Source organism: Aquarana catesbeiana, linkage group LG13, assembly GCF_042186555.1.
Source record: "Aquarana catesbeiana isolate 2022-GZ linkage group LG13, ASM4218655v1, whole genome shotgun sequence".
Taxonomy (NCBI): domain Eukaryota; kingdom Metazoa; phylum Chordata; class Amphibia; order Anura; family Ranidae; genus Aquarana; species Aquarana catesbeiana.
The window spans coordinates 73,497,605-73,523,948 of record NC_133336.1 but is presented as its reverse complement, the minus strand read 5'-3'; the positions used below and the strand labels follow the sequence as shown (position 1 = coordinate 73,523,948).

Below are 26,344 nucleotides of genomic sequence, written 5' to 3'. Positions count from 1 at the left end.
GCAGGCCAATGAGAAGGGAGTTGCAATAGTCAAGGTGAGAGATAACAAGGGAGTGAATGAGGAGCTTGGTGGTTTCATTTGGTAAAAAGGGGCGAATTTTAGAGATGTTACGGAGGTGAATTCTACAAACTTTTGACAATGATTGGATTTGGGGCTGAAAGGACAAGTCCGAGTCTAGGATTACACCTAGTACCCTGGTGTGAGAGGAGGGACTGATGGTTGCATTGTTGATTTTGATGGAAAATTCATGGAGGTGGGCGGGGGGGGGGGGGGGCAATATTAAAAAATCTGTGTTTTTTTTTCTAGAAAATTACTTAGGACTCCCGCACATTATATATGGTATTTCAGCAGAGATCCTAGAGAATAAAATGGTGATTGTTGCAATTTTTAATGTCACATTGAATTTGTGCAGTGGTTTTGCAAGCGTAATTTTGGGGGAAAAAATACACTTTAAAGCGGAGCTCCACCCAAAAAGGGGGAAGCACCGCTTGTTCACAGCCTTCCCCCTCCACTGTCACATTTGGCACTTTTTTGGGGGGGAGCGGGTACCTGGTTTTGACAGAGCATAAAAGTGCCAGGGCTTTGCAATCCCATGAGCCCACTTTGTGATTCTAGTGCAAGAGCTGGTTGTATATGCATCAAGAGCAGCGTGCAGGTAGTCTGTGTTAATGGAGACGCAGCGGCTCTGCGGATTCACCTGCACATCTGAGTTTGACAGGTATACAGGGACGGGTGCCCCGGCCTGATTGCAGAGTCTGCATTCGGGCCCCTGCATGCCACTGTATCCATTGACTAACACAGGCTGCCTACACGCCGTTCCAGACGATCCTCTGTTTCCATGTGAATGGAGTCTTAAGGCCTCATTCACACCTGTGTATTGTGCTAGTGCCCTTTTTGTGTGTGTGTGTTTTTCGTGTGTTCACCTAAATGGGCTGCCCTATGTGTGCCAAAATCACGACAAGGGAAGCTCCCGCACTTTTTTGGATGCTGAGCTTCACACTCTTTTTACTGCACGTTTTTTACGCATCAAATCGCATATTTGGGGTGTCATTAACAACGAATCTCACCGCAAGCGCAATGACGTGTTTTTTGTGTATTCCGCGAACTTGTACATGGGGTACATTGCACTACACTTTATAAGATGTTTTTGCCTTCTTCTAGATCAGTTATGTGTATAGTGTTCTGTATATGGAGATTTTCAATGTATTTATGTACTTTTATCCTTTAGTTGAACTGGATGGACTTGTGTCTTTATTCTGCCTTTGTACAATGCTAGGAAAGTGCCAGAACACTGAAAAAGTAAAGTGTTCCTAAACCCAGTAATATGGAAATAGTCCCCCCCCCCCAGCTTATAAATCTGCTTTTTACATTAAAATACTGCCACTATATACCTTTTTGGCTTATCTATATATCATGGTTACATTATAAACTGTACAGTTTCTCCAGTGCTGAGTTCAGGTAGGAGGAGATTTCCACTACAGCCTGCATACACGCCCACATGTGTGATGTCAATATCATGTCACCTGGCTATCTCTGAGAACAAGTAAATGTTCTCTCCAACATAAAAGACACAACTGAGCATGTGCAGGTTGGCTACCCTTCCTGTGTGTTAGCTGGCCTTCCCCAGATAGTCAGTGCAGGCAGAGGAGGCTCTATGCATACAGCATAGTTGTCAACATTGAAAAAAAAATATGTGGGACACTTTTTTGGCTGTAGGTGGAGCCGTACAATAATTAGGGGGTGGGGCATTCGTTTGTAGGCGTGGCTTAGCAAAAAATTTGTAAGTGTGGCGCGCTTCGAAAAATGGGCATGGCTTACGTGAAAGTGGGCATGGCTTAAATGGGCATGGCTCAAGAGGGTGTGGTTAGAGTCTGAGATGAATGAGGGATGGAGAGGGAAAGGGGGAGAAGGAAAGGGGGAGAGGGAAATGACGGGACAGCAGCCCCAGATCCTACACAATAGAAATATGTGTATTCTAGAAAGTTTAACAATCAGCAGATAAAGATACTCCAAACATCTGGTGTTAACGCTTCAATCATCCCGGCACCATGGTTGTTATGGTGTCAGGATGATTGAAGCGCATTATTTCTATTATTACATTGTAATATAAGATTAAATCATTCAACTCACCATAATGCCGAATCAGTGAGATCCCTGAGCGTGTCACTAGCCACGTCGCCTGCCACCAGCAGAGTCTGTCCTTGCATCAGGTGCCCCCGGCAGAGTCTGTCCTTGCATCAGGTGCCCCCGAGTCTGTATAGACCCCCTCCATCAGTACAGACCCCCTCCATCAGTGCAGACCCCCCCTCTATTAGTGCAGACCCCCCCTCAGTGCAGCCCCTCCTCTATTAGTGCAGCCCCCCCCATTAGTGCAGACCCCCCTCAGTGCAGCCCCCCTCTATTAGTGAAGACCTCCCCTCAATTAGTGCAGACCCCCCCCCTCAGTTCAGCCCCCCTCTATTAGTGCAGACCCCCCCCCCAGTTAGTGCAGCCCCCCCTCTATTAGTGCAGACCCCCCCTCAGTGCAGCCCCCCTCAATGCAGCCCGGCCCCCGCTCAGTGCAGGAGCGGCCGGTGTTCTGCCGAGAAAGTTCCCCTCGGCAATGGAGGACCCCCTGTACTGCGCAGATGCAGCGCTTGCGCAGTACGGGGCTGGGGAACTTTCAGCAAGACACGGCGATGGCGCCGTGTCTTTTGCTTGCTTCAGTGGAGAGGGGAGGGGCCGTGCAGCTAAAGAAGCCGCTTCATTGGCTGCACGGATCGAGCCCCCTTCCTCTCTCCACTCAGCACTAGGGGAAGATAGAGCGGCGGCGCCGGCTGCCATTTTGCTGGAGCCCGCTGCTCCAAAAACAAAAAAAAAACAACATTCCCGATTTTCCTTATGGAAAATCCCGATTCGGGACAGCCTCCAATCAGGACGAGGGTCCCAAAATCTGGATTGTCCCGGGAAAATCGGGACTGTTGGCAACTATGCATACAGGATCAAAGAGCATTTTTACACAATGCGGAGGATTAACCCCTTAAGTTCCATAGTGAGCATAACAAGCATGCTATGCTGTATATACAGACTGATGTTACTGTTGTGGTTTTAGTAACACTTTAATTCCTTCCTTGTGTGCTCTCCAGCATGCCTTATAAAAGAAAGAGGAATATACTGATAGTGGAAAATGAACCCCGCCCACAACTTCTCCATCTTACCCAGGATACACTAATCACTCTGATGACACTTCAGAGCTGCACGTCATCTTCCAGGCATCTCCCCGCCCCCTAATGTTGCAGCAGCCAATGACAAGCTCGACCGTGTGTTGAGACAGACAGCCGGAGCCACTCACTGTGCTATTGGCACATTAGCCAGCAGGTTAACATTTGTTTAGAAGTGAGCACGGTGGGCGTGTCTGTGCCCCGGACAGAAGTTGGGTAGAAGTGAGCACGGTGGGCGTGTCTAAGTCCGGGCAGGGTCGGCCTGGTTGGGTAGAAGTGAGCATGGTGGGCGTGTCTTTGTCCGGGCACGGTGCCTGATTGAGTGAACGTGAGCACGGTGGGCGTGTGTGTGTGTTTGTCCGGGCAGAGTCTGTCTGATTGGATAGAAGTGCGCACGGTGGGCGTGTCTAGGTCGGGGTAGCGTCTGCTTGATTGGGTAAAAGTGAGCATGATGGGCGTGTGTATGTCAGGGCAGCGTCTGCCTGATTGGGTAGAAGTGAGCACGGTGGGCGTGTGTGTGTCCGGGCAGAGTCTGGTAGAAGTTGTGTGGTAGTTTCCGGTGTGAACTCTGAGGAGGACGGCGGTACCGGGAAGCGGCGGGGCCTGTATCGGATTAGGGAGGTCGGTGAGTGTGCGGTGTACCCGGGCTGATACTGGTGTAGAAGTCCTGGAATAGAAGGGCTGACAATTGTAGTTCTTCAGTTGTGTCAGACATAAGGGGGGTGTATACTCGGCACACTCCTACCCGGAGTATTGGGGTGTACAGAGGACACTCCCCGTCCTCTCTGCAGAGCTCACCGACTTCTCTGGCCCATATTGGGGACTCCATACAATAATCTGTAATCATTCTTATTTGTCTCTAACGTCTGTATGTGGCCAGAACTCCATTTGGTTTTGGGTGGAGTAGGGAAGTTAAAATCCCTCTTAGGATATTCAGGTTTTTGTGTATATACCATTGGTGTAAACTTCCCTTCACTTCCTGTCCCATAGACCCCACAGGAAGTCAGTGGAAATCCCTCAAAGTGAGAGAAGTTGTGTCCCCGGAGCGGGAGTCCCCTCCCCCCTCTAGTTCTGGGGACATTGCCACAATTTTGGGATTTCACTTTCTTTCTTGGTGACACCGGAACAAATAGAGAGCGGAATCTCCACAATGGGGACACTGACAGCAATACAAAACCCTCCCTCACTCCATCCAAGACAACAAAAAATGTTTTACCCGGAGACACGCTATTTGGTATTTGTAAACCGGCACTCCGGGGCCCCAGACACAGCTGTGTGTTCCAAAAATGTGTGAAGATTGACTGCGGTGCCATTCATTCTTACTGATGCCCCAAAAACAGCCAAAATGTACGGAGTCATGTGGCGGGCCGTCTGTTCAAGTGAATGGGATGCCTTATGAGTGTTGTATGACTGGGTGGGAACACATTCCCGGCAGGCCTAGTATGAATGGGGCCTAAGGACTTCTTCACATGGGTGTGATCAGATCTTCTGTTGAATCTGAGCTGAACAGGACAGAATTTTTTTTTTTTTTTTTTAACATCTGTGCCCATTCAGTGTGTGGCGGACACAGGCAGACCTGTAATGGCTCTATGGGCTGTTGAATGTAAACATCCACTACATGTGAGGAATGTCAGTGAGTACAGATCTGTGTGTGTGTGGTCAGGGTACAGGGGCAAAAAGGATGACTACACTTTGCATATTCTTTAGGGCCCATTCACACAGGGTAAGTGGGTCCACCTATCAGTTTTTCAGGAGGACTTGATCAGAAGCTCCATGCAGTTCTATAAGCAGGCAGATTAACCACTTAAGGACCGAGCCTCTTTCTGAGATTTGTTTACAAGTTAAAAACTGTTTTGTTTTTTTTGCTAGAAAATTACTTAAAACCCCCAAACATTATACATTTGTTTTTCTAACACCCTAGAGAATAAAATGGCGGTCATTGCAATACTTTCTGTCACACCATATTTGCGCAGCGGTCTTACAAGTGCACTTTTTTTTTTTTTTTTGAGAAAATACAATTTTTTTTTAATTAAAAAAAAAAAACAGTAAAGTTAGCCCAATTTTTTATTTTTTTTTTTTTTTATATTGTGAAAGATAATGTTACGCTGAGCAAATTGATACCCAATATGTCACGCTTCAAAATTGCGCCGGCTTTTTTTTTCCTTATTTATTTTACCATTTATTTTTTATTTTTACACTGTTCTTTAAAAAAAAAAAAGTGTCACTTTTATTCCTATTGCAAGGAATGTAAACATCCCTTGTAATAGAAAAAAAAGCATGGCAGGACCTCTTAAATATGAGATCTGGGGTCAAAAAGACCTCAGATCTCATATTTACACTAAAATTCAATTAAAAAAATAAATTGTCATTTGTCAAATACAAAAAAAAAAAAAAAAAAATGGCCCTTTTAAGAGCTATGGGTGGAAGTGACGTTTTGACATCACTTCCGCCCTGCAATGATATGGAGACGGGTGGGGGCCATCTTCCCCTTATTCATCTCCATGTCAGGCTAGGGAACCGATCACCTACGGCACTGCTGACGGCTCCGGTAAGCGGCGGAGAGCACCGGGAGGGGGGGGGGCCCTCTCCCGCCGCCGATAAAAGTGATCTCGCTGTGAATCCGCCGCAGAGACCACTCTTATCTTGAAGCGGACTGCCCACTGAAGAAGAAGATACCGGGGTTATGGCAGCTAGCTGCTGCCATAACGATACTCCTCTTCAAAATACAGATGTATAACGAAGGTGGGCGGTCCGGAAGTGCTTAAATGGACTGGTGTCTGTTTAAACCTACCCACCCCTGACTCCATCCAGGTATGGTATATGAAAAAGAATGAGAGACTGCTTGCATTCCTGTTCAAATCACATGCAGCAGTGCAATTTGAGCCATACAGAATGTATGGCTCAAATTACACCTCATTTGCATCAAACTCGTGCATGACTTTTTTTTTTGTCCACACCAGATTCTGCAACTCGCACTGCGTTTTGCACACGGGGCCTACCTTCACATCGGGCCGATTTGACAAGTCAAATCGCATGCCAAATCAGCAGCTATTGCCGGCAATAGCACTGTTCAAATTGGTGCGATGCCGACTTTGCGGCGCCTCAGCTATTCCCAAAATTAGTTCCTGTACTACTTTTGACAACTTCAGGGGCGATTTGAATAGACATCTGTACATGAACCCGCTCAGATGTCTGTCAAATCGCCCCCGAAGTCGGACTGTATTGCCAGTTGATAATCGTGCGAGTTCCGTTGAACTTGCACAATTTAAAATCCACATCAGTGTGAACTTGAGGAGAAAGTAGTTCAAATTTTACCTTTTGTATACCCAATCAACAAGGCGGGATGTGGGGATTGCTAACTTGGAGTTTTTTTTTTTGGCCAGTCTTCTGGGGGGTCCAAATGGCCCACAGGTATGACAATGAAATATATAAACTTTTTATAAAGCTGCACAGTATTTTATTTTAATATCTGCTGCAGCCCCTATGACTGGATGGGTTATTTTCTGGAAGTAGTGAACTTAGCCTTTAACACATGTGTAGACCTTTGTTTTCATCAGTTTACGTTGATTTCAATAAAAAAAAAAAAAAAAAAAATCCATCAAGGAAAAGGAGATCTGTATATTAGCAGCTATTGCTAGTTCATAGACCTGGGACTGTCTGTGGAAACGTTTATTCTTTTGGATCAGAATTTGGAAAGACCAGGGAATTGCCTGGGAGGATGTAATTTGATGTTTATGTAAAGATGTTCTGATGATTCCTCTTTTTCATTAGAAGTCTTTTCCACTTTTACAAAAAAGAAATTCTTTGTTACTGGGTAGACAGCCTGTGAGCACATGTAACCTTGGTAACTCATCTTTCCAGAGTCGCTACAGTGTGCGCTATGTTGGTGTTTTTAGATTGACAGAGTGCCTGTAATAGAAATAAATATTCTTGAGAACATAGTGAGCAGGCAACCTGCAGATCAACTCCTCACCACAGACACTAAACCAAGCCTGTGTCCTCAGAGTGCCAACTGTTGCCTACATACAGCTTGCTTCTTTGTACGTAAATATCAACATTCTGCTTGGAAAGTCAAGAGATTCTTCTCCCGCTACCCCCGAGGGGGTCATGTAATGCGTACCAGCCCCTATCCATCCTACAGCCTATCAGATTGGGTTGAAACAAAGGTACCTTTCGTTCACACAGGTGCGATTGGTCATGTGATTTGACAGTTCCAAATCGCATGACAAATCGCACCCCATCGTCAACAATGGAACCATTCATGTTGCCATGACTCAGGTTCCTGCACTACTTTTTGCGGATTTCATTGCAACGTGCATAGATTTCTCTTGTATGAAGTCGCAATGAAATTGGCAGTGCATATCGCACTGATGTGCATTTTTGAAATTGAGTAGCATGATTTCAAAGCCGCAGTGGTGTGAACAGAGGCTAAGAAATGTTTAGTAATGACAGTCTACAGACAGATACTTATAGATAATTGCAGGCTTTTATTCTTTGCATACTTTTTTTTTTTTTTTACCTCCCCGTTCCTCTCTTGGAGGCCATTTTCACTAATGGCAGATGAATCCATCTTATTCCTTTTTTTGGTTCTTTTTCTCTACTTTTAGAATGTCCTTTGGAAACCAGGAAAACCAAAATTAGGGCTGGAAATCATGATGGCAGAGATCAGCCTGGGAAGACTAGAAGCTAATGGGGATGTTGGGGTAGCCAGTGAACATTTGCTTCTATAGACGGCAATAGCATGGAGAGGAACATTGGCTGGGTGTATTCTGGAGTCTGCTCAGCCCAGATCCAGATTTTTGCTTTCATTTTCTTTTTTTGCAAATTGGGAAATTAAAGCTAGGACCTGATTGCTGTGGGCAAAAACCTTTTGTTTCCTTCGTACTTTTTCTTATAAATGTCACAAATTAGGATACAATAGATTTGAATGCTAAGCATGCCATGGGGCAGAGGAAGGAGTTTGAAGGAACTTCTCAGGTGACCATATGAGAGATACCCTGGCTGGTAGCATTTGAAGGCTCAAGACACCCAATATACTTGTATTTGTTCCAGTCTAGGATTTGTAAAGTAAAAAGTGACAGTTGTGGAGCTTGCAACTTCTGACTGGCTCCCTTTTAAATTTGTGCATGAATGATCTTACAGCCAAGCCTTTTTTCGCCCTTCATGTACAGATGATGACAGATGTAAATGACTGTATACATCCATTTGTATAGGAGTGGAGAATACTCCCATTTGCTGAGTTCACACTGCTGCACTGCGGTTTGGTCCTGGGGTGTACCTGATACATGGGTTGTGTTGCCTCTTCTGAAAGCACAACAAAACTCCTGCATGCTGCTCCTTTGGTGCATTTTCAGAAAATGTGTCAGAAAAACGTGGGCCCTAATAGAAATGGACTAAAACCGTAGGTAAAACGCACATAAACCATGGGTACACCCGCACGGCAGCCAAACTGCAGCACAGCAATGTGAACCTGGCCTTAGGAGGGATTGTGTTAGTTGTGTAGGAAAATCCAACCCAGGTTTTTATCACTCTAGACACAAGGGTGTCTTCAAGCACCATGTTGCATATATGCTGCAGGACATATTTGCATTGCTTCACGCATGCTCCAGGTTATACTGCTGCACCTTGATGCTATTGACTATCTGCATACATGTTCTAAGATATTTTGCCATTTATTACTTCATGCATACTCCAGGATTTATTGTCTGATAAAAGTTCCTGATCGTTCTTCAGAGCTTCAAAAGCACTTTGATGCCATTATTTATATCAGGATATTCTACTATTGCATATATGCTCCAGGACATATTGCTGCACGCATATTTTTGGACATTCTACTTGCGCGGTCTTGTCCATTCAGTGACATGCTATGTTTATTAGTATCTTTTGGTCATCTCCGATCCTATATATTTTCTTATAGACAAGAATCTTATAATTCATCGATACAAGGCTGATATGAGAACATTCAAATGGGAATATATGTACCCTAATGATGGGGATTGAAAGACCTACATGACTAATGGTATTTTTTTTTTCAAATTGTTTTTAAGTCGCGTCATCTGAAGGAAGTTCAGATCACACTTCAGAGACAATTGACAGACCGTGAGAAAGCAATGTGTGACACCTCCTTACCGCCTGTTTTAACTCCAATTCTGCTGACCAACGACAAACAACCATGTGCATTCTGCGTTTGCAGCACTTTCCCGTTCACGTGAATGTGTCAGGTTTGGCATGTAGCAAGGTCATCGATCACTACATGTTGGGTACATTTTGCCACAGGCATACCCACCCGTTGTCTATTGCAAGCAGAGCTTCACCCAAGAGAGGAAGTTCTGCTTTGGCATGTAAATTTTTTTTTTTTTTTTTCTTTTGGGGGGGAGTGGGTACCTAGTTTTTACAGGTACCCACTCTCGCTCAGGCTGCCTAGGCCATCCGAGTGGAAGTTCTCATTTCCCCCTCTCTCCCTGCAATCCTCTGGGACACATCACAGGTCCCCAGAAGATTGCCCAGCCATTGAGGAGACGCAGTGCGCACCTGGCTGTGAAACCAAGGAGAGGACGAGAAACAAGGGTTTGGGCGACCACATCGCTGGACCGTGTGACAGGGGAGTGTGTTTAATAAAAGTCTGCAGATATACTTTTTGTAGCTACTGACTTTTAATAAACAAAAAAATGACAGGAACTTTACTTCCAGGGAGGGTGGTTATCGAGCAGCAAATTTGGATTGATTTAGAGTGAGGAAGCACCCAAAGTCCCCCTTCTTTTTTTTTTTTTTTTTTTTCCCATGCCTTTTTTGCTATTACTTGGAGTAAGGTATTTGCTTCACCGGTGTTTCTTTCTAAAAAAAAAAAAAAAAAAAAAATTGTCTTCCCAGGATTTATTCATTTTCTTTTACACATAGAAGTCTGTCAAAAGCTGAGGATTTTTCAGCCACTGTATCTCTTTATGAGAGCTGTTTGCCATCACTGAGGGGAGTAAAGTCAACTTCCTTATATCTCTCAGTACAGGTTTCCTTTAAGTAGTTCCTCAAAGTTGGCAATGAGCCCCCCCCCCCTCCAGATTCCTCTTAAAAAAAGAGGTTTACTCTGGTCTTCCATTTTTGATCAGGACTAGAGGAGGTAGATAATTTATTAAAGTATGCAATATACTGTGTGTGTGTGTACTTCCTGTGTTTTTTTTTTTTTTCAAACACTATATTATTGTATCCTGAAACTTTTTTTTTTTTTTTTTTTTTTTATAGATAAATAGTTTAAACTGACTGACATTTCCTGCTCAAACAAGGCATGCAACCCATTGTAGCAAGTGAATTACATAAATTCGTCAGATGTGAATGACTGTAGTGTTTGCATGTTAGGCATTATGTTCTCATGTATCAAGAATTGGATTTGGACAAAAAGTTGGAACTCCAGTGGGGCAAGTGTTAAAGAATAATTCCAAGAATTGGTATGTTGTACACAGTTATATTGGTCCTGGCTGATGCCCCTGGAAGCAGGAAATCACTGAAGTAGACACCACCACTTGCTTCCAGTCCCATGCAGAAGTGCCTTTCAGAGGAATTTGCACTTTCTGAATGAATGTGAAAAATTCTCTCATTGAACGCGATGATGGGATGTCACTGCTCTGCCTCTCCACCTCATCCAATCCAAGAATGCTTTGCATTCATTCAGAAAATGCAAAGCATGCTCAGAATGGGGACCGTGCCGAGTGGCCTCCTACTGTGAACACAATGCAGGAGACCCCAGAAGCAAAGGAAGATCACTGAAGTAGCAGTGTCTACTCTACATACATAGTTGCATTGGTCCAGCTAGGATCAATATAACTACGTTAAAACATACCGATGCCTGAAATTATTATGATAGCTGCCTTTGGATCTAGTATGAAGTATTGACAATTAGGCTCCATTCACACTTTTGTGACTTTGTACATCAAAGTTGCAACCCATTCTTTTCCATGGCACCTGTTCAAATCGGTGCGACTTAAAGTCGCACCAACTTTGAAAAGGTGCCCACACTACTTTGAGACTTTGGTCCAGACAATATAAAGTTGGATCAAAGTCAGACAAAAAGTTGCATCAAAGTCGCACTGGAAATCATGCGATTTTTGGAGATGTGCTAATGTGAATGGAGCCTAAAAAGGTGTCAGTCCTTCAGTACTATTGTTATTTGGTGATATTTCCGAATGATTTAAATTGTTTGTTGGACTAGATGGATATTGGTAGTGGCTTATCATCCTGAAGCTAAAGCATTGATCACCATGTTCTGGTGTTTATCATTGTTATTAAAGTGATATCCTTATTCTCCAAAAATAATCCATGCACAGCTACTATGTAATGGTTCCGTCATCTGTTTTTAATTGTTTCTTGCTGTGTGTTTTTTTTTTTTTTTTTTTTTTTTTTCTGTCTACTTGTAATATCCTCAGATCCCAAACCTCTTCCCCCCTTTTTGTTTTTTTTTGTTAGGAATACAAAAATGATTATACACAAATAAACGAAAAACTAAAGTGTGCACACACAAGTCTTTCAAAATGAAACGCTTTGATTTGTCTGAAAAGTGTGGCATGGATTTGTATTCAGCCCCCTTACTCTGATACCCATAGCTAAAAATCTAGTAGAACCAATTGCCTTCAGAAGTCACCTGATTAAGAGTCCACCTGTGTGTAATTTAATCTCAGTATAAAGAGTTCTGTGAAGCCCTCATAGGTTTGTTAGAAAACCTTAGTGAACAAACAGCATCATGAAGGTCAAGGAACACACCAGACAGGTCATGGATAAAGTTATGGAGAAGTTTAAAGCGGGGTTAGGTTATATTAAAAAAACAATAAAATAAATATCCCAAGCTTTGAACATCTCACGGAGCACTGTTCAATCCATCATCTGAAAATGGAAAGAGTATGACACAACTGCAAACCTACCAAGACCATGGCCGTCCACCTAAACTGACAGGCCGGGCAAGGAGAGCATTAATCAGAGAAGCAGCCAAGAGGCCCATGGTAACTCTGGAGGAGCTGCAGAGATCCACAGCTCAGGTGGGAGAATCTGTCCCATTAACAACATGTTTTAACTATGGAGCTAATAAAGATGTGATGTGTTGTCATTGGTAGGGTGTTTGTCCACAGCCATGGGGCGGGCAGGGCTGGTACCATCAATCCAGTACACCACATATAAGCCAACAGACTAGACCTGTCTGAAAGGCTGTGAAGAACGGGAACCCCTTGAAACGCATTAGCCCATGTCTCTACAGGACAGTACCATGTAATGGGGACAGTTTCATGGACCCATGTGGAGGAATACTGTGATATACTTTTATTCAAGTCTATGTTTGTGAGTATACAGGGGGTCCCCGGGTTACGAACAAGATAGGGATTGTAGGTTTGTTCTTAAGTCGAATTTGTTTGTAAGTCGGAACAGTACCTTTTTTTTTTCAGTGCACATTCAGTCTTTTATTTTTGTATAATTTTTTTATTTTTAATATTTTTCTTATTCTTATTCTTTCCTTTTTTAATTCTTTTTTATTTTATTAATTTAATTATTACTGTATTTCTTATTTTTTTTTTTTTTTTTTTTTAATTTTTATCAATTTTTTTTCATTTAAACTTTATTGCTATCACACAGGAGAAAACAATTCCCTGTGTGATAGCAATTGGAGGTGACAGGTTCTCTTTATTGACCCTGTCACCTCCAAAACAGGAGTCCCAGCACTGTGCTAGATTTCCACAGCACAGCACAGCTCTCCCCTCTCACTGTTTACATGGCAGCAGGGACAGGAGACACCAGAGAGAGGGGAGCTGATGTGTGATGGCACAGCAGGGAGATGGATGGAGACAGCAGCAGTGTCTGAGTCCGGGCAGGCCGGCCGCAGTGCACCTCGGCGGGGCAGCGGCGCAGGAAAGACCGGGGATCCTGGAGGCTTCACTAGGCCGCGGCCACGACGGGCAGTTTTAGCGGCCTGGCAGGCCACCGGACCGTACCAGGCCTGTGGATGGGCAGGCCAGGAACGGAGGAACGGCTCAGTCAAGCAAGGAGAGGAAGATTCGGCCGGCAGTGACGTCATTCGGGCCCCGTTCGTAAGTAGGAGTTGTTCGTAAGTCGGGGACCCCCTGTACTATCTGTCTTTGTACATGAATAAAACATTTGAGGATAATGCGCTAGGTCCACGCGCCTTCTGTCTTTTACATGTTTCAGTGCTTTGGATTCTCCAGTCTGTGGAGGGCAGTGAGCAGGGCATTATTCAACTTTCGGCATCAGACTAATTTAGAACTGAACAGAACTGTTCATAATTTCCTCTACCTTGACTAAGGCCCCTGTTCCAGCTGAAAAAAAGCCCCAAAGCATGATGCTGCCACCACCATGCTTCACTGTTGGTATGGTGTTGTTTGCAGTGTTGTTTTTGCGCCAAACATATCTTTTGGAATTATGGCCAAAAAGTTCAGCTTTGATTTCATCAGACCATAACATATTTTCCCACATGCTTTTGGGAGACTTTAGATGTGTTTTTGCAAAATTTAGTCGGGCTTGGATGTTTTTCTTAAGAAAAGGCTTTCGTCTTGCCACTACCCCATAGCCCAGACATATGGAGAATACGGGAGATTGTTGTCACATGTTCCACACAGCCGGTACTTGCCAGATGTTCCTGCAGCTCCTTTAATGTTGCTGTAGGCCTCTTAGCAGTCTTTCTTATCAATTTTGGAGGGAAGTCCAGTTCTTGGTAATGTCACTGTTGTGCCGCCGTATTTCCTCCACTTGATGACGACTGTCTTCACTGTATTCCATGGTATATCTAGTGCCTTGGAAATTCTTTTGTACCCTTCTCCTGACTGATACCTTTTTAGGCTACTTTCACACTGAAAGTGCCCAGTGTTAGCGGTAAAGAGCGGCGTTTTTAACCCCCTGCTAGTGGCCGAAAAAAGGGTTAAAAGCGCCCAAGCGTTTACTGTCACTTTTAAAATTGGTGCATTTTGTAGTCTTCACTACATCAGAAATGTTGTCGAAAGGTTCCTGTTTATAAAGAAACGTGCTCTGCTTGTCTTGTGTGGCTTCAGTAAGGCTCTGTTTCCACTACTGTGAGTTGTTGTGCGACTTGACACGTGTCAAGTCGCACAAGTCAAAACCCATGTATTTTAATGGTCCCCGTTCTATTTGGTGCGACTCAAGTCGCAGTGACTCCAAAAAAAGGTTTATGCACTACTTTGTTCCGACTTGGTTGCATGAAATTGCATTAAAAAAAAATCACATTTCAAAGTCGCACTGTAAATCGCACGACTTTGGGGGGGGGGGGGCGCAAGAGTCAAAATTTAGCCTAAAGAGTTTAAGGGATTATCGTGTGAGCTGTATTGTGCCCTCGGTTTATAGGGGTCAGCGTTGGCCTGGCTGTGACTGCAGCTGTGATGACAACACTGAGAGCAGGGTGGAGTCTCACTAGAGTGCTAAAACTCACAGTACTGTGCAGAGCTAAACTGAAGACCCATTATGTGGTATGCAAAATGGATTGGACATAACAACCCCAGCTTTTAAACACACAAGCTGTAGAGCCCTCAGTTTATAGGGGTCAGCGTTGGCCTGGCTGTGACTGCAGCTGTGATGACAACACTGAGAGCAGGGTGGAGTCTCAGTACACTCACACTTCATCAGAATTTTAAAGGAAATATCTTCTGTGTTTAAGTATTATAGCGTGTCAGTTATATAGGATTAAGGAGTGGAAAATGTGTGTGGGGGTTTTTTTTTTTTTTTCCTCTCATTATGGTTCTCTAGTATCACACATTGTTTTGTAATTGTATATGTGTATATGTATGTGTATATATATATATATATATATATATATATATATATAGTGTGTGTGTGTGTGTGTGATCTCAAAACAATTTGTCAGTTTCTCCTTTTCTTTTTTAAATGAGTATATTGGGGTGATGTGCAATGTCTAAGTTTTAGTAGTTGCTCACACCAGCAGTCGTGCTGCATGTGCGGCCACTGGTGTGCAAAGGGGGGAACTGAGCTACTGAACTGATCACAGCACACTGCATCATTTGTTTTTATCCAGACTTTAATGAATTGTCACAAAGTGACTTTTCTTTTAAGGTGGAACTAAACCCAACTATTTGACTTTTCCCCAAAACCGTTACATTCAAGGCATGCCGTGAATGATAACTCTCACAGTTGCTTGTGTTGTCAAGCAAACGGTTAAAGCGATAGTAAACCGCTGGATGTGTTTTTTTTTTTTTTTTCTCTGTACCCTGCAAGGTAATGTCATAATGTGCTATATGCATCACATACTAGCACATTATGTTAAACTTGCGTTATAGCGAAGCTCTTCTAGCACCTAGATGTCATAGCTGCTGGCGCTTCCATCTTCAGCTGTCTTCCTTCCGGGTTCACAGACTCCGGCTGTGTGACTGGCCGGAGCTGCGACGTCGTTACTCCCGCAGTTTATGGCACAGGGTGGCTGTTCCTTCAGAGCGCATGCACCAGTGATGTTGCTGGTTGCATGTACAGTAAATATCTATTAAATGGTGGACGTTTAGGAGATATTTACAGTACCTATAGGTAAGCCTATAATAAGGCTTACCTATAGGTAAGTCAGAGATTTTCTGCCAGTAAATACCTTATACAGCCCGTTTCCTGTCTGGTAAAAAAGCCTAGGCTTATGACATCATGCCTCTCTGTCTCTCTGTCTCTCTGTCTCTCTGTCTCTCTGTCTCTCTGTCTCTCTGTCTCTCTGTCTCTCTGTCTCTCTGTCTCTCTGTCTCTCTGTCTCTCTGTCTCTCTGTCTCTCTGTCTCTCTGTCTCTCTGTCTCTCTGTCTCTCTCTTTGTATGTCCAGGAATTGAACAGACAGCAGCTTCAGCTGCCCTCAGTTAAAATTATTGCAACCAGACACAGTGGAGAGAGACTTCTGCAGCAAAGTGGTTGGAGGGAAGCTTCAGAATGGCAAAGATATTTTTATTACAAATTTTGTGAGCAGACTGCAGTTCCTCTTTAGAGGATATGTAAACGTTTAGTTTACAAAAAAAAAAGTCATACTTGCTTTCTCTGTGCAGTTGGTTTTGCACAGAGTGGCCCTGATCCTCCTCTCCTGGCTCCTCCTCTTCTCGAGTGCCCCATCGGTGAAGCGATCTCCCTTGGGGCACCCGTGTGGGCAAGCTCCTGTGTTCTGCTGTTGCATCCATTGACAGACAGAAGGACTCGACTGTGCCCCCCGGCTCCTGCATCAGGACCTGAGACACCGGCTGGAGCAGTTGTGCTTGTCCCTGGCGCAGGAAGGATCGGGCTCAGGTAAGTAAAAGGGGGGCTGGTGCACTACAAGAGGTTTTTCACCTCAATGCATAGAATGCTCCTTTTAACATAATCTTCTTGTAAAATTCATAGCTAAAAAAATAATAAAAAAATAAAAATTCAAGATCTAAACTGGTGACATTTCCCTATGTACAGGTGACTATCTTTCCTTTAAAAACCATTGAAGAAAACGAACATTTACTCCTTTTTATAAAGCCTTGTTCAGACAAGCAAATGATAGGGGATAGACTGTATTCTTTTAGAGGTGGCTACATTTTTGCATCTGGAGTCAACATCACTCTGCACCATGGCCCTATTATTATTATTATTATTATTATTATTATTATTATTATTATTATTATTATTTATCTGTGACCAGAAACACATGCCTGGACGACAATTGTCTGCGTCTTGGGCTTTGTCAGAGGCTCTGTTCGCATATAAACAATTTGATGCAAACAAGGTGGTGACTGTTTTGTAATGTATCTTCTTTGGATCACATTTTGATATTATATTTGATCACAGATTATTCTTTATTGATTATTCTTTTTTACTATTGTTCACTAGTGGCTGTTAGGTGTTAAAAACTAGAAGTTTCCTAACAGTAGTGATTTACCATCTCTTTTCACAAACAAGGTGGTGCTGCCCATTCATTTGTATAGGTGAACACACCACTGCTGTTGACACACTGGGGCCGATTTACTAAAGACAAATAGACTGTGCACTTTGCAAAGTGCAATTGCACTCTGCAAGTGCAGTTGCTCCAGAGCTTTGCCAATGAGGCAATGTTTCACTTTGCAAAGGGTATCCAATCACGTGCAAGTAAAATAAAAAAACAGCATTTTTTGCTTGCACAGGATCGGTTGATGGAAGTCAGCAGAGCTTCTGCTCATTTACAAAGCTCTGGAACAACTGCACTTTTCAAAGTGCACAGTCTTTTTGCCTTTAGTAAATGAACCCCATTGTGTGCATTCACTCCTCCAGCAACATTCAGGTGTCCATCCGTGTGATTGAGACCTAAAACGCCCTGGATTTGTGGTGACTGGAAGCTCACATGCTCTTGCGTCTTGGTACCCATTGAATGGTGTTTGCAGCATCCACCACTCCTCTCTCACTTTGTCCCTGTTGATATAAAATTGTAAATTGGGCAGAACCAAGTGTACAAGGAAAGCGGGACATAGTTGTGACCGAAAAGGTTAGAGGATGAAGCCACCACACAGTGAGGGTCACAGACATCCAACACCCTATGAAGGCTCTAGAGGTGAGTACAAGAGCTCTTTAATGGCAGAGAGCTTTCAGCAGAATATTTTTTGTACGCTCACAGGCTTGCTTTAAAGCCCAATTGAAATGTTAGGTTTAAATTGGCATAAGAATGGTGTGCAAAGGCCCACAGTTTGTTCTCTTTAAAAAGCAGCCACAACCTGGGTAGAAAGGCTAGTCCCCCTGAAAGCAGCTGCAGAGAAGAAACCTTGTGAAAGCAGTGGGCTCTCTGCAGAGGTCTGGCATAACTTCTGTTGAGTCAGAGATGGATATCTCTATTTAATTTTGCTGAATGCATATCCATAGGTCTGATTTAGTAGGGGGTTTGTTGGACCGCTGTAGAGAGATCAGTGCTTTCCCACAGAGAAGAAAGGTCCCACTATGTAGTTGCTGGCACAGGCTTTGCTACTCAGGCTGTGGCTGCTATAAAAAGAAAACAAACTATAAGACATTGAATGACTTTTTTTCTTTTAATGCACCTGGAATGTATTTGGCTGAACTTAACCAACGTGGTTGTAAAGCCTTAAGGTTTTTCAGCTTATCTATGCATTAAGGTGAAAAACTTCTGTGCTGCAGCACCCCCTTCCCAGCCCCCCTTTTTCTTACCTGAGCCCGATCTGATCTAGCGATGTGCATGAGCGCAGCGTATTTGCACAGAGCAGGTAAGTATGACATGTTTGCTTTTTTTAATACAAAAAATGGGGGAAAAAAAAAATTTACAACCGCTTTAAGAAAAGAACACTGGCCCTGAGCAGGTTGACTCTTCTAATCTGATTATTTTAATGAAAGTTTGCCACTTGTGACTTTTCTGTTCCTTTTGGTCCCTGATCTGAAGCTACTCCTGGTCATGTGACAGTTTGGTTTTTGCTTGTTGTTTTTAGTATGCTGGACCTTAGCATGAGGATATTCAATACACATACAGTGGGGATGGAAAGTATTCAGACCCCCTTAAATTTTTCACTCTTTGTTATATTGCAGCCATTTGCTAAAATCATTTAAGTTCATTTTTTTTCCTCAATGTACACACAGCACCCTATATTGACAGAAAAACACAGAATTGTTGACATTTTTGCAGATTTATTAAAAAAGAAAAACTAGGAAGTGTTCTGGTCGTACCAAACGTCTTCCATTTAAGGATTATGGAGGCCACTGTGCTCTTAGGAACCTTAAGTGCAGCAGAAATTTTTTTGTAACCTTGGCCAGATCTGTGCCTTGCCACAATTCTGTCTCTGAGCTCTTCAGGCAGTTCCTTTGACCTCATGATTCTCATTTGCTCTGACATGCACTGTGAGCTGTAAGGTCTTATATAGACAGATGTGTGGCTTTCCTAATCAAGTCCAATCAGTATAATCAAACACAGCTGGGCTCAAATGAAGGTGTAGAACCATCTCAAGGATGATCAGAAAAAATGGACAGCGCCTGAGTTAAATATGAGTGTCACAGCAAAGGGTCTGAATACTTAGGACCATGTGATATTTCAGTTTTTCTTTTTTACTAAATCTGCAAAAATGTCAACAATTCTGTGTTTTTCTGTCAATATGGGGTGCTGTGTGTACATTAATGAGGAAAAAAATGAACTTTAAATGATTTTAGCAAATGGCTGCAATATAACAAAGAGTGAAAAATTTAAGGGGGTCTGAATACTTTCCGTCCCCACTGTATGTGTTACAGGAATACAGACTGGCCTTTCTACGTAAAGCAGAACATTTTTGCAAGTGGGCCTAATTCCAGCACCGGATCTGACCCCCTTTCCTGCACAGGAACATCCGATACATTGTTTACAGGGCTTATCTTTTGTAATTTGTTGATTTAACATATTCTGGTACACTTACCAGCAAATTAAAGGTACACTGCAGTAAACGTGCAAAAATATAGCATTTGCCTTTCACACTTAACCAGCCTGTAGCATGTACAAGCATCTTTTATATCTCTGAGAAAAAAAGTGCTCATAACACCTGAAAGACATGGATTCTGTACATACTTGTTATGAAATTACATTGTGATAAAGTGCATAAGATTTCTATTTCCATTGCTCCTCACTGACCTACTTAGATGGTACATATCGGGGCCCCTGCACAAGTTGTACAGCATTCCATAGATACTTCTACAGTAAACTACAATCCTAAGGTGTCAAATTCCAGTCTACCCAGTGCCACCCAATACACCAACCTATCAGAAACTGAAATCAAAATAGTTTTCTGTACCCCTCCAGGAATGTTTCCTTTGTTTCATTATTATTTATTATTTTTTTTTTTCTCTCCCAAACATGTCTTTTTGTTAATGTACAGATACATCTGTTGTGGCGTTAATTTGGTGCATTTTCGTGTGCGTGTGTGTATATTTAAACAGCATATTAACCAAACTCATGCCGCTGACAATGTCTTTGGCAATCATCCTGTAGAGCTGGTTAAATTGGTAAAATGAACCAAAGGTGGATCCAAAAATGCCAAGTGTACACAGCTGACTGAGGCCGGGGTCACACATGTGCCTGGTGCAAATTGTATGGCCGGTCTCACTGAGCAAAAAAAGTGGTTCAGGTGTGTTTTTGATGTGAATTTGCAAGACTCAGGACTGGAATTTTGTCACCGCTGCGATTTCAGTGCTGGCCAATGCATAGTAGATAAAGGCTGTCCACTCCTGTAGTAGGAGAGCATTCCGTGCTTGTGCTCAACTGAGGCCTGGTTCACACCTAATGCAGTTTGCTTTTGATCCGTTTTTGTGGTGTGTTTTGTGCTTTTGCGCACTTTTTTTTGCGTTTTTATGCTTTTATTTTTTTATTTTTGGCTGCTTTGTTGTGCAGATTAAAAAAAAAATAAATAAAAAATGAGAAACTCATCAAAAACCCGTCTTTCAGTCCCTCATGAACACTGCTGCCAGGCTCATCTACCTTACAAACCGCTCGGCATCTGCTACCCCTCTCTGCCAATCCCTCCATTGGGCTGCCACTCAACCTACTAATTAAATTCAAGATACTAACGATAACTTACAAAGCCATTCACAACCTGGCCCCCAGCTACATCACTACCCTGGTCTCAAAATGCCAACCAAAGCGTCCTTTTCACTCCTCCCAAGACCTACTGCTCTCTAGCTCCCTTGTCACTTCATCCCATGCTTGCCTCTAGGATTTCTCCTGAGCATCTCCCATCCTCTGGAATGCTCTACCCCAATCTGTCTGACTATCTCCTACTTTGCCCACTTTTAGACGATCCCTGAAAACTCATCTCTTCAGAGAAGCTTATCTGGCCCCCACCTAACAACCGTACATTTATTTTCTCCATCAGCACATCCCCCACAGTTATTACATCTTGTATCTCATGAGCCTCCCTCTTTGACTATAGGATCTAATGAGCAGGGCTCTCTGACTAGTGTATTGTATTTGTACTGTCTATCCTCAAGTTGTAAAGTGCTGCGTAAACTGTCGGCACTATATAAATCCTGTATTATTAATAATAACGCACTATTTGTTTTTCTGTAGCATCTCCATTGAAGTCTATTGAATTAAATACGCACCGTTTTGCATTTAAAAAAAGAAAAAGGCCCTGACCCTTTCTAAAAATACAGTGGCTGAAATAAAGCATAGATGTGAACGCGTCCCATAAGAAACCATGTTAAATGGACTGTAGTGCATTTCTGCAAAAAACACCAAAAAAACGCATAGGTGTGAACCAGACCTAAATTCTGAACACGCAATTCAGAAGCGCTTCCATAGAACTCGGTGAGCCTGGAAATCGCACCTGAACCGCACCGCACCGCAGTGCTCAGAAAATGCACAGGACTCGTTTGCAATGTGGATGCACCGCATACTGTATATGTGAACAGCTTAAACGAAAATCAATTTTATTTAACATGTCATGCGAATCAGATGTGGTTCAAAATGCATCCAATTTGTGTGTGTGTGTGTGTGTGTGTGTATGTATATGAATGAACCGAGCCTGAAAATGCGTTTTTATATGTAAAAATAGTTATTTCTTCTCTTGATAAGATGGTAAATGCTGTTGTTGGGTCACGCATCCTTTTTGACTTCCTCTGTGAATTCTAATCTAGATATGAGTTGTTTCATCTGTGATTCGGGTGACTGATTAACAATGCAGAATCTTTCCTTGTGTAATGGGTTACTGTCAAGAATGAGGTAAAGAGGCCATTGAATTAAATACCATAGCAAGGAGTCTTTTTTTTTTTTAAAAGGAATTTGTAGATGCCTGACCCGGTGACAGTAGGCTGTGATATATAGCATTGTCTTGTTGTTGCACCATCTGCATACCACTGACTTCTGTAAAAGTTTTTCCTTTCATCACAATTTAGGTATTTGTAAACTTTTTGTTGCAGTATTTTTTTTCACTCCTAGGCCTTGTTCATACTTGCTCAAAATACTGATGCTTAACAAACCCGCCTATAACGTTAATGCGAGTTTGATGCACCTTCAACAAAAACACTACCCAAACACATTACAGGTGCCTTAAAGTGATTCTTTCTTGTACACCCCAGGTACATGTGGGGTGTGTGCGTGTGTGTGTGTGTTTTTTTTTTTTTTTGGCTGTTCTGAACAAGGTCTAATGCACTGCAAACACATTCCGTCATGACGTGTTACTATACTCTTGAGAGAGTTAGATGTCTTAACTCCTTCCAAACTCCACACGAAGCTTCGTTTTTGAATTGCAGCATCGCAAATGCTTCATATTTTGGTACTGTGTACAGCACTGTGTTCTGTTCATATTCTCAATTGCAGACTGCTTTTCTAGGAGTTTATGGAGAGTTTATAAACTGGCCAAAGTGGATGTAAAAGCGAAAATGTTTTATTTTTTTTATGTCATAATGTAAAGTATAAGATTTCCTAACATTTGAGTCCAGTCTTGCCACAAAGAGTTAATCCAGCTCTGAGCAATCCTCATTTATTGTTCAGTGAGAAAAAAACTTAACAGAGAAAAACTGTCAAATCCCCCCCCCCCCTTGCTGTGAGTGACAGGTGATTTACATCTCGTGCATTAGCCTAAGACATGCATTATTTTTTAATTCCCTCCCCCACTCCTTTCTTCAGCAGCTCTGCAAGGATTGGCTGTTCCACACCTCAGCATTATTGGGCATGCTGAAGTCATGTGCTTACTTTGCTGTCTTTTCACTGGATGTTAGAGATCATAGCAGAAGTTCAGTGTAAGAAATACACAGGAGAAAATGCATATTGACAAGGGGAGTGTAGATGTGGGCGGGGAGTCTACTGACATCACGACTCCACCCACCGAGCTCCAGACAACAGACCCACCCACAGAATATGCAGTTTTTCTGGTCTAATAACAGACGGAGGGGAGACATTTGACAGGTAAAGATACATGCAGGAGGCGTGTATATCCTTAGAGATAACCCCTATGGCAGTAGTTTAGAAAGGATGACATTGGGTTTACATCCACTTTAAACTCCTGCTTTTAATGCCAGTGTGAGCCAGGCCAAAGGGTCCTTTCACACGGGAGAATGCCGCATATAGCCGCACCTTCTATACGCGGAATCCCTGAGCAGATCCCTGCTGAATCAGAATTTTGTGACATCTGCACCCTTTCAGTTTTTTGTCAGTGTTTTGACAGTAGACTGGAAACTGTGTTGGATCTATGAGCTGCTGGATATACATGTTCATATTGGGCAACCTCCAGTCTGTCACGTTTAGGACCTGAAAAGTGAAAAAGGATGCAGTTTTATTTTATTTTTTTAGGACCTAGACAGACTCGGAGGTAGGTGGTTGTAAACCAACAGAAGTCTGTTTTACATTCACCGGCCCATAGACCTTTCTGATCAAAAGGGGCCTATTGGTTGTCTAAATGATTTGTATCCTATGACAGTTTGAGACACAGTTATTTTTATCAGACTGTGACTCTAAGAAAACAAAATTCTGCAGAGTGCTATGAAGCATCCAGAGGTCCTTCACATGCTTTGCACAAATGCCAGGCCATCCTGATCAGACAAATCTTTGGCACTTCCATCGATTGCTGTGGCTTGCCCTTCCATTTCCCATACATTCTGTCAGCCAGTGAAGCATGGGTGAATGTAGCAGCTAGGAGGGATCTGGGCAGATCCCAGGATACTTGGGAAGCTCTTGCATTTTGAGGGGAAACAGCAAACCACAACCATTATGTAGCAATGCAAGGTGGTAAGCAGGGCATGAGTATGTAATGAGCAAATATGGATGCTTTTATGTTCATACAACTATAAATGTAAATGAGGTAGAGAGAAAATGTTTTATATACCTATTTATTATTATTATTTTTTTTTTTTTTATTTACATAAAGCTGTATATTTTACAAGCATATCCTGGAAAAACCTATATATGCAATATCATGTGCAGCTTATTTACTTCCATTTTGTTACCACCTATCTAGATTGTGCACTGTCTACAATTTTTGTTAAAGCTGAACTCCGAGCATATATATATGTGTGTGTGTGTGTATGTGTGTGTATATATATATATATATATATATATATATATATATATATATATATATATATATATATATATATATATATATATATATATATAATTTTTTCAATGCAGTACTGTATATAAGGGGAGGGGGGGCGCTGTAGCCCTCAGAAGTCTGGAAACAATGTAACTGGTAAAAAGTGTAGCAGAGAGCAAAGGAAGTTTTTCATTTCACAAGATTTCTAGTAGAATTAACAGGTATTTTTTTTTATTGAGCTGATCTAGCAAAATGCTTTTACATTGTTAAATGTGGCTGGGTGGCCCTCATTGTAATACGGCACCTCATCCCAAAAATTTGAAAAGCCAAGCCAGAGGGAGTACAGGGATTATAGCGGTGCCAAGAGAAACACAGTATACTCAGAATAAAATCGAAATTATTTTTATTAACACAAATTATTAAAAATAGACATGAGAATCACAGGAACAAGGTGTGCGTAATCGATAAAAACAATTTTTGTAGCAGAATTTATCACGTGACTTGGCCTGAAGAGCGTGACGGCCAGTTCAGTGGATAGGTATTTAGATATCCGACATGTTTCGCCTGTGAAGGCTTCCTCAGGGACAGATGTCCACTTTACATTGTGTATTTGCTGGCCCAAAAGTGGCCAAATAAGAGAATTTCATTAATGCCATAACAGATTGCTCCGAGTCTGCAGTATCTGTCTCCCAGGTTTACACTCTATATTCAGGTGCTGACAGAGAGAGAGCAAATCTTATTGTTAGATTTTACATATACTTTAAGGCCTCTTTCAGACGAATGATCCGTTCAGGTCCGTCTGTCAGTTTTTTAGGTGGACCTGAACGGACCCTCCATAGATCTCTATGGAGCGTCGGATGTCAGCAGTGACATGTCCGCTGACATCCGACCTGCTCCGATCCGAAAAAGTGTAGCGGAGGAAAAACCTACTTTTCCATCCGTTATCTGATCGGGTGACGACTGACTCTACGGTCCGTCGTCATCTGATCCCCCATAGGGGAGAGCGGCGCTCTGACAGGTCCGTTGCTGCACAGTGTGCAGAGACAGACCTGTCATCTTCCTGCTCAGCGGTGATCGACAGAGCGATCCCCGCTGAGCGAGCAGATGTTCATGGGGTAGATCATCATGGATCCGTCCCGTGTGAAAGAGCCCTAAGACCCATTTCACACTGAGGCAGTTTTCAGGCATTTTAGCGCTAGAAATGGCGCCTGTAAAGCTCCTAAAAACTGCCTTCCATGCTGCCGGAGTGTGAAAGCCCGAGTGCTTTCACACTAGGGCGGTGCACTTGTGGGACGTTAGAAAAAGTCCTGCAAGCAGCATCTTTGGGGCAGTTTGGGAGCAATGTATACAGCGCTCCCAAAATGCCCCCGCCCATTGCAGTGAATGGGCAGTGTTTCTGAAGTGCAGCCATACGGGTGTTTTTAACCCCTTCTTCTTAAAACGAGCTGCGCTTTACTGCTAACGCACGGGCGGCCCCAGTGTGAAAGGGGTCTAAGGGTCATGGAAGGGATAGGGCCAGTGTCCAATGTTTAAGGTAAGTGATAAGTGTGCTTGCAAAATTTAGTTGCTCTGAAAAATGAGTGTCCACAAGTTGCACATAAAGGTAGCATATGCCATCAGTGCTGGTAACTGTGGCTGGAGCAATGCTCAAAAGAAATTGTTTTCGGACTGTTCAGTTTAGGTACAAAGCAATAGGTTTATTACATTGCCCTTAAAGAGGAGCTCCGGTCAAAAAAAAATAAAATCAGCAGCTACAAATACTGTAGCTGCTGACTTTTATTAAAAAGAGCCTGACCCGTTCTGGGATCCAGCACTCCCCTGGTCTTTGACAGCCAGCTTCCCACTGCACGTTCGTGAGACGCGCTGTGATTCCTCAATGGTCCCACAGCCTCCTGGGACTTCGGATGTGGGGGGATTGGGGGGGGGGGCGGCGCTAAGAAAGCCAAGCAGAAGTAGAAATGGGTGCCTGCCAGAAAAATGGTACCCACCCCCTGAAACAGAAGTTGATAGTTTTGATTTCTGTTAAAGGAACAAGTTGGAAAACTTTTGTCGATCAGCGGCTGTAGCTGATGGAAACTGCTAATTGGAGTTTCCATCAGCTGTAACCGCTGATCTGTGTATTCTGACAGCAGTAGGTTCTGCTATCCGAGTACAGTGTCCCAGCAGGGGGGAAATTTCTTGATTG

At 42.9% G+C, this 26,344-nt stretch overlaps 1 protein-coding gene across 2 annotated transcripts in view; it reads left to right on the top strand.

Moving 5' to 3' along the window:
* The first annotated feature begins 3,688 nt into the window (after positions 1-3,688).
* Positions 3,689-26,344, top strand: part of SNAP23 (synaptosome associated protein 23) — a 95,449-nt gene continuing 72,793 nt past the window's right edge. Inside the window, exon 1 of one of the 2 annotated variants that reach the window (XM_073610817.1) lies at positions 3,689-3,821. The gene's annotated coding sequence lies outside the window, so the exon portion shown is untranslated. Of the gene's footprint in view, positions 3,826-26,344 lie in introns of both variants that reach the window. The other variant, XM_073610816.1, reaches the window with a different exon arrangement.